This window comes from Diorhabda sublineata, chromosome 11 (assembly GCF_026230105.1).
Source record: "Diorhabda sublineata isolate icDioSubl1.1 chromosome 11, icDioSubl1.1, whole genome shotgun sequence".
In the NCBI taxonomy this organism is placed as follows: domain Eukaryota; kingdom Metazoa; phylum Arthropoda; class Insecta; order Coleoptera; family Chrysomelidae; genus Diorhabda; species Diorhabda sublineata.
In genome coordinates, this window is record NC_079484.1 from 17,457,750 (window position 1) to 17,466,957 (window position 9,208).

Genomic DNA, 9,208 nt, shown 5'->3' on the forward strand with positions numbered 1-9,208 from the left:
CTGTTCGCTCGCAGCTACTGAGGGAATCCTAGTTAGTTTCTTTTCCTCCGCTTAGTAATATGCTTAAATTCAGCGGGTAATCTCACCTGCTCTGAGGTCGATATATTATAATATATCTATAATATTTAAATACAATTCGCTAAAATATCACAAAAAAAAACGTGTGTTTAATCACATTATATGAAATATAACATTATTTGTTTTTATTTATAGAGGCGCGGCAGAGCAAGTTATACATATATATATATATATATATATATATATATATATATATATAAATTCATATATTTTGTCGATACAGTGTAAACGATATAAAAAAAAACACTGGTCAGACGTCCAGTCTTCGAAACTTTATTATTTCTCTCGGACACGACGACCGCGTTATCATTTTAAATATATATAATATATACACTTATTTATCGACTATATATACGTAAATATAACTCTACCAAACAAATTTTATGTATTTCATATAAAAATACACACGATCAATTTATGGTAGTAATAGCGTCGTTGTGTTCAAAAATTGCGCAAATTTTTTCTATACAAAATTTACGCTGCTTTTCGCATTTTAGGATGCCGCACAAAAAAAAAATACGCACAAGTTTATAGTATGTGCGTGTGTTTTCTTTTAGTGTGCGTTATTGTGTCTCACACATCCAACACGCTTAGTCATTTATTTTTCTATAATAAATTGAAAAATTTTAAATTCTAAGCAGTCTTTTAAATTGATACGACCCTCAGTCAGGAGTGGTCCGGGAACGAGTATCCGAGGACCGCAATGTGCGTTCGAAATGTCGATGTTCATGTGTCCTGCAGTTCACAAGTTGACGCGCAATTAGCTGCGTTCTTCATCGACCCACGAGCCAAGTGATTCACCGTTCAGGGTAATCATTTTATTATGTCGTTTTCTCATATTCTATTCGTCGTATTTTTAATATTTGATTATTAAATTAATAATAATATTATAATATTTTATACGCGTATAGAATTATCTAACGACATTTATATAATATATATATATATATATATATATATATATATATATATATATATATATATATATATATATATATATATATATATATATATATATATATATATATATTATTTATTAAATGGTAATTATATATAAATTTTAAAGAAATTATAATATCGTACTTAAAAATATCCGATAAATTTTAACCGCTGCACATGTTTTATTACAAACGAGGCGCGCATAAACAGATATCTCGCACGATATATTCCTCTTAATTATTACAAGTTTTTTAATCTTGAAAGTTTTATACAAATTTCGACACGGTCGGGCGTAAATCTTCGAACACCTTCGAAATAATACGTGAAATATTATTTCTAAAACGAATTTTTATACATATCGAAAGAATCGACACGTGCTTAAAAGTTTCGTTTAGGTACCCGGATGAAGAAAATGTCTTATCATCTCACATAATCATCATCACATATAATATTGTCGAAATTTTTTTGTATTACCTTCGATCGATAAAAAACTTATGTAATAATGAAAAAACGAAATAAAATTTCTCCATAAAAATACAGAAGACAGACACACACGACGACAACAACAACAACAACTGACGACGTTTCAATAATCTATATATTTTTCGTTTATTATAATAACGATTCTTTATATTAGAACGTTTTTAGTTAACAAGAAATTTTGTTAATGATCGTTCTGTCAATCGTATATATATATATATATATATATATATATATATATATATATATATATATATATATATAATAATAAAAATATGTTGTTACTATTGTGTCGTCATCGTCGTTCGTCGTCGTCGTCGTCGTCGACTCCTTCTACTAATCTATGATGAAAATTTTTCGTTATTTTTACTGTAAATTTATATATGTAGATATATATTTTATAGACGTATGAAATATATTTATCTTTTTTTTTTAAATATTATTCGAAACTTGTTCGAATTTTATAAAAAAAAAAAAAAAATTTCAATATATATACATCATATATTTATATCATATATAAATTTCTTTTGAAGAGTTCGATTATTTTGTAGAAAAGAAAAATTTCTTTCACAATTATATATAATAATACAGACTTGATTTCGTTTTTTTATTTTTTGTTTAAAAACGAACAAATACTCTGTAATGATCCTTCCGCAGGTTCACCTACGGAAACCTTGTTACGACTTTTACTTCCTCTAAATGATCAAGTTTGGTCATCTTTCCGAAGCATCGGCGACGGCGAGTTGTATGAAAATAGTGATAATAATGAAAAATGAAGTATAACGAAATTATATTCCGCTCGATATAGGAACTTTTCGAAAAATATGAATTGTGAAAGTTGAATGGAGACGTTTTGTGTGTAGGAGCCGTTCGAGGTATATTATATAAAAGTGTTATGGAAAATATTGACAATAACGGAAAAAATGTATTATGAAATTAGATCGCCGCTCGATGAACGAACGTACGAGATGTATTATATAAAAGTTGTATGAAAATAGTAATAATTATGAAAAACAAGTATTATGAAATGAGATTTTCCCTAAATATATGAACTTGTCGAAAAAGATGAATTGTGAAAGTTGAATGGAGATGTTTTGTATGTAGGAGCCGTTCGAGGTATATTATATAAAAGTGTTATGGAAAATATTGACAATAACGGAAAAAATGTATTATGAAATTAGATCGCCGCTCGATGAACGAACGTACGAGATGTATTATATAAAAGTTGTATGAAAATAGTAATAATTATGAAAAACAAGTATTATGAAATGTGATTTTCCCTAAATATATGAACTTGTCGAAAAAGATGAATTGTGAAAGTTGAATGGAGTTGTTTTGTATGTAGGAGCCGTTCGAGGTATATTATATAAAAGTGTTATGAAAAGTATTAACAATAACGGAAAACAGTATTATGAAATTAGATGACCCCTCGATGTATGAACGTCCGAGGTGCATTATATGAAAGTTGTATAAAATTAGTGATAATAATAAAAAACAATTATTGTGAAATTTTATTCCGCTCGACTTAGGAACTTGTCGAAAAAGATGAATTGTGAAAGTTGAATGGAGTTGTTTTGTATGTAGGAGCCGTTCGAGGTATATTATATAAAAGTGCTATGAAAATATTAACAATAACGGAAAAAAGTATTATGAAATTAGATTGCCGCTCGATATAGGTACTTGTCCAAAAATAAAGAGATAGATGTATGTTAGGTTAGGTTGTGTGAAGCGATGCACATCTGGTACACTTTCTGATTGGAATTATGAAGATTTGCCCATCCACACTAAAAAAAAGGTTAGGTTAGGTTGGGTTAGGTTAGTTTAAAGTTTCATGAGAATATAAACTGTTCGAGGTGTAACATATAAAAGTTGCATGAAATAGTAATAATAACGAAAAAAAAAAATCGTGTCTATAAAACCGTGTCAAGTTTGGCGCCTGGCCGGCAGAGGGCGCTAGTGTCTATAAAACCGTGTTAAGTTTGGCGTTTGGCCGGCAGAGGGCGCTAGTGTCTATAAAACCGTGTCAAGTTTGGCGTCTGGCCGGCAGAGGGCGCTAGTGTCTATAAAACCGTGTTTAGTTTGTCTTCTGGCCGGTAGGAATTAAGAACTTGTCGAAAAAGATGAATTGTGAAAATTGAATGGAGATGTTTTGTATGTAGAAGCCGTCCGAGGTGTTTCATATAATTTTGTATGAAAATAGTAATACAAAGGGAAAAAAGTATTATGAAATTAGATTGCCGCTCGATATAGGTACTTGTCCAAAAATAAAGAGATAGATGTATGTTAGGTTAGGTTGTGTGAAGCGATGCACATCTGAGACACTTTCTGATTGGTATTATGAAGATTTGCCCATCCACACTAAAAAAAAGGTTAGGTTAGGTTAGGTTAGGTTAGGTTAGTTTAAAGTTTTATGAGAATATAAACTGTTCAAGGTGTAACATATAAAAGTTGCATGAAATAGTAATAATAACGAAAAAAAAATCGTGTCTATAAAACCGTGTCAAGTTTGGCGCCTGGCCGGCAGAGGGCGCTAGTGTCTATAAAACCGTGTTAAGTTTGGCGTTTGGCCGGCAGAGGGCGCTAGTGTCTATAAAACCGTGTCAAGTTTGGCGTCTGGCCGGCAGAGGGCGCTAGTGTCTATAAAACCGTGTAAAGTTTGGCGTCTGGCCGGCAGGGGGCGCTAGTGTCTATAAAACCGTGTTAAGTTTGGCGTCTGGCCGGCAGAGGGCGCTAGTGTCTATAAAACCGTGTTAAGTTTAGCGTTTGGCCAGCAGAGGGCGCTAGTGTCTATAAAACCGTGTTTAGTTTGTCTTCTGGCCGGTAGGATATAAGAACTTGTCGAAAAAGATGAATTGCGAAAATTGAATGGAGATGTTTTGTATGTAGAAGCCGTCCGAGGTGTGTTATATAAAAGTTGTATGAAAATAGTTAGAATTATGAAAACCAAAGTATTATGAAATTAGATGTTCGCTCGATGTATGAAATTGTCGAAAAAGATCAATTGTGAAAATTGAATGGGGGTGATTTGTATGTAGAAGCAGTTCGGGGTGTAACATATAAAAGGTGTATGAAAATAGTAATACAAAGGGAAAAAAGTATTATGAAATTAGATTGCCGCTCGATATAGGTACTTGTCCAAAAATAAAGAGATAGATGTATGTTAGGTTAGGTTGTGTGAAGCGATGCACATCTGGGACACTTTCTGATTGGTATTATGAAGATTTGCCCATCCACACTAAAAAAAAGGTTAGGTTAGGATAGGATAGGTTAGGTTAGGTTAGGTTAGGTTAGGATAGGCTAGGTTAGGTTAGGTTAGGTTAGGTTAATTTAAAGTTTTATGAGAATAGAAACTGTTCGAGGTGTAACATATAAAAGTTGTATGAAATAGTAATAATACCGAAAAAAAAATCGTTTCTATAAAACCGTGTCAAGTTTGGCGCCTGGCCGGCAGAGGGCGCTAGTGTATATAAAACCGTGTCAAGTTTGGCGCCTGGCCTACAGAGGGCGCTAGTGTCTATAAAACCGTGTTAAGTTTGGCGTTTGGCCAGCAGAGGGCGCTAGTGTCTATAAAACCGTGTCAAGTTTGGCGTCTGGCCGGCAGAGGGCGCTACTCTCTATAAAACCGTGTAAAGTTTGGCGTCTGGCCGGCAGGGGGCGCTAGTGTCTATAAAACCGTGTTAAGTTTGGCGTCTGGCCGGCAGAGGGCGCTAGTGTCTATAAAACCGTGTTAAGTTTAGCGTTTGGCCAGCAGAGGGCGCTAGTGTCTATAAAACCGTGTTTAGTTTGTCTTCTGGCCGGTAGGATATAAGAACTTGTCGAAAAAGATGAATTGCGAAAATTGAATGGAGATGTTTTGTATGTAGAAGCCGTCCGAGGTGTGTTATATAAAAGTTGTATGAAAATAGTTAGAATTATGAAAACCAAAGTATTATGAAATTAGATGTTCGCTCGATGTATGAAATTGTCGAAAAAGATCAATTGTGAAAATTGAATGGGGGTGTTTTGTATGTAGAAGCCGTTCGGGGTGTAACATATAAAAGGTGTATGAAAATAGTAATACAAAGGGAAAAAAGTATTATGAAATTAGATTGCCGCTCGATATAGGTACTTGTCCAAAAATAAAGAGATAGATGTATGTTAGGTTAGGTTGTGTGAAGCGATGCACATCTGGGACACTTTCTGATTGGTATTATGAAGATTTGCCCATCCACACTAAAAAAAAGGTTAGGTTAGGTTAGGTTAGGATAGGATAGGTTAGGTTAGGTTAGGTTAGGTTAGGTTAGGTTAGGTTAGGATAGGCTAGGTTAGGTTAGGTTAGGTTAGGTTAATTTAAAGTTTTATGAGAATAGAAACTGTTCGAGGTGTAACATATAAAAGTTGTATGAAATAGTAATAATACCGAAAAAAAAATCGTGTCTATAAAACCGTGTCAAGTTTGGCGCCTGGCCGGCAGAGGGCGCTAGTGTATATAAAACCGTGTCAAGTTTGGCGTCTGGCCGGCAGAGGGCGCTAGTGTCTATAAAACCGTGTTAAGTTTGGCGTCTGGCCGGCAGAGGGCGCTAGTGTCTTTAAAACCGTGTTAAATTTGGTGTCTGGTCGGCAGGGGGCGCTAGTGTCTATAAAACCGTGTTAAATTTGGCGTCTGGCCGGCAGAGGGCGCTAGTGTCTATAAAACCGTGTTTAGTTTGTCTTCTGGCCGGTAGGATATAAGAACTTGTCGAAAAAGATGAATTGTGAAAATTGAATGGAGATGTTTTGTATGTAGAAGCCGTCCGAGGTGTGTTATATGAAAGTTGTATGAAAATAGTTAGAATTATGAAAACCAAAGTATTATGAAATAAGATGTTCGCTCGATGTATGAAATTGTCGAAAAAGATCAATTGTGAAAATTGAATGGGGGTGTTTTGTATGTATAAGCCGTTCGGGGTGTAACATATAAAAGTTGTATGAAAATAGTGATACAAAGGGAAAAAAGTATTATGAAATTAGATTGCCGCTCGATATAGGTACTTGTCCAAAAATAAAGAGATAGATGTATGTTAGGTTAGGTTGTGTGAAGCGATGCACATCTGGTACACTTTCTGATTGGAATTATGAAGATTTGCCCATCCACACTAAAAAAAAGGTTAGGTTAGGTTAGGTTAGGTTAGTTTAAAGTTTTATGAGAATATAAACTGTTCGAGGTGTAACATATAAAAGTTGCATGAAATAGTAATAATAACGAAAAAAAAAATCGTGTCTATAAAACCGTGTCAAGTTTGGCGCCTGGCCGGCAGAGGGCGCTAGTGTCTATAAAACCGTGTTAAGTTTGGCGTTTGGCCGGCAGAGGGCGCTAGTGTCTATAAAACCGTGTCAAGTTTGGCGTCTGGCCGGCAGAGGGCGCTAGTGTCTATAAAACCGTGTTTAGTTTGTCTTCTGGCCGGCAGGTGGCGATAGTGTCTATAAAACCGTGTTAAGTTTGGCGTTTGGCCGGCAGGTGGCGCTAGTGTCTATAAAACCGTGTTTAGTTTGTCTTCTGGCCGGTAGGATATAAGAACTTGTCGAGGTGTAACATATAAAAGTATTATGAAATAGTAATAATATCGAAAAAAAAAATCGTGTCTATAAAACCGTGTCGAGTTTGGCGCCTGGCCGGCAGAGGGCGCTAGTGTCTATAAAACCGTGTTAAGTGTGGCTTCTGGCCGGCAGAGGGCGCTAGTGTCTTTAAAACCGTGTTAAGTTTGGCGTCTGGTCGTCAGGGGGCGCTAGTGTCTATAAAACCGTGTTAAGTTTGGCGTCTGGCCGGCAGAGGGCGCTAGTGTCTATAAAACCGTGTTTAGTTTGTCTTCTGGCCGGTAGGATATAAGAACTTGTCGAAAAAGATGAATTGTGAAAATTGAATGGAGATGTTTTGTATGTAGAAGCCGTCCGAGGTGTGTTATATAAAAGTTGTATGAAAATAGTAATACAAAGGGAAAAAAGTATTATGAAATTAGATTGCCGCTCGATATAGGTACTTGTCCAAAAATAAAGAGATAGATGTATGTTAGGTTAGGTTGTGTGAAGCGATGCACATCTGGTACACTTTCTGATTGGAATTATGAAGATTTGCCCATCCACACTAAAAAAAAGGTTAGGTTAGGTTAGGTTAGGTTAGTTTAAAGTTTTATGAGAATATAAACTGTTCGAGGTGTAACATATAAAAGTTGCATGAAATAGTAATAATAACGAAAAAAAAAATCGTGTCTATAAAACCGTGTCAAGTTGGCGCCTGGCCGGCAGGGGGCGCTAGTGTCTATAAAACCGTGTTAAGTTTGGCGTTTGGCCGGCAGAGGGCGCTAGTGTCTATAAAACCGTGTCAAGTTTGGCGTCTGGCCGGCAGAGGGCGCTAGTGTCTATAAAACCGTGTTTAGTTTGTCTTCTGGCCGGCAGGTGGCGCTAGTGTCTATAAAACCGTGTTAAGTTTGGCGTTTGGCCGGCAGGTGGCGCTAGTGTCTATAAAACCGTGTTTAGTTTGTCTTCTGGCCGGTAGGATATAAGAACTTGTCGAGGTGTAACATATAAAAGTTTTATGAAATAGTAATAATATCGAAAAAAAAAAATCGTGTCTATAAAACCGTGTCGAGTTTGGCGCCTGGCCGGCAGAGGGCGCTAGTGTCTATAAAACCGTGTTAAGTGTGGCTTCTGGCCGGCAGAGGGCGCTAGTGTCTTTAAAACCGTGTTAAGTTTGGCGTCTGGTCGTCAGGGGGCGCTAGTGTCTATAAAACCGTGTTAAGTTTGGCGTCTGGCCGGCAGAGGGCGCTAGTGTCTATAAAACCGTGTTTAGTTTGTCTTCTGGCCGGTAGGATATAAGAACTTGTCGAAAAAGATGAATTGTGAAAATTGAATGGAGATGTTTTGTATGTAGAAGCCGTCCGAGGTGTGTTATATAAAAGTTGTATGAAAATAGTAATACAAAGGGAAAAAAGTATTATGAAATTAGATTGCCGCTCGATATAGGTACTTGTCCAAAAATAAAGAGATAGATGTATGTTAGGTTAGGTTGTGTGAAGCGATGCACATCTGGTACACTTTCTGATTGGAATTATGAAGATTTGCCCATCCACACTAAAAAAAAGGTTAGGTTAGGTTAGGTTAGGTTAGTTTAAAGTTTCATGAGAATATAAACTGTTCGAGGTGTAACATATAAAAGTTGCATGAAATAGTAATAATAACGAAAAAAAAAAATCGTGTCTATAAAACCGTGTCAAGTTTGGCGCCTGGCCGGCAGAGGGCGCTAGTGTCTTTAAAACCGTGTTAAGTTTGGCGTCTGGTCGGCAGGGGGCGCTAGTGTCTATAAAACCGTGTCAAGTTTGGCGTCTGACAGGCAGAGGGCGCTAATGTCTATAAAACCGTGTTAAGTTTGGCACCTGGCCGGCAGAGGGCGCTAATGTCTATAAAACCGTGTTAAGTTTGGCGCCTGGCCGGCAGAGGGCGCTAGTGTCTATAAAACCGTGTCATGTTTGGCGTCTGGCCGGCAGAGGGCGCTAATGTCTATAAAACCGTGTTAAGTTTGGCGCCTGGCCGGCAGAGGGCGCTAGTGTCTATAAAACCGTGTTAAGTTTGGCGCCTGGCCGGCAGAGGGCGCTAGTGTCTATAAAACCGTGTCAAGTTTGACGTCTGGCCGACAGGGGGCGCTAGTGTCTATAAAACCGTGTTAAGTTTGGCGTCTGGCCGGCAGAGGGCGCTAGTG

The 9,208-nt window shown here is 36.7% G+C and overlaps 1 non-coding gene and 1 pseudogene across 1 annotated transcript; both read right to left on the reverse strand.

The window, feature by feature from the left end:
- The window catches only part of LOC130450562 (large subunit ribosomal RNA), a 4,542-nt pseudogene extending 4,442 nt beyond the window's left edge, over positions 1-100 (reverse strand).
- Positions 101-734: 634 nt separating this feature from the next.
- LOC130450565 (5.8S ribosomal RNA) lies at positions 735-890 on the reverse strand. The gene has a single exon (XR_008910595.1). It is a non-coding gene; the product is annotated as a 5.8S ribosomal RNA (ribosomal RNA).
- Positions 891-9,208: the final 8,318 nt, after the last annotated feature.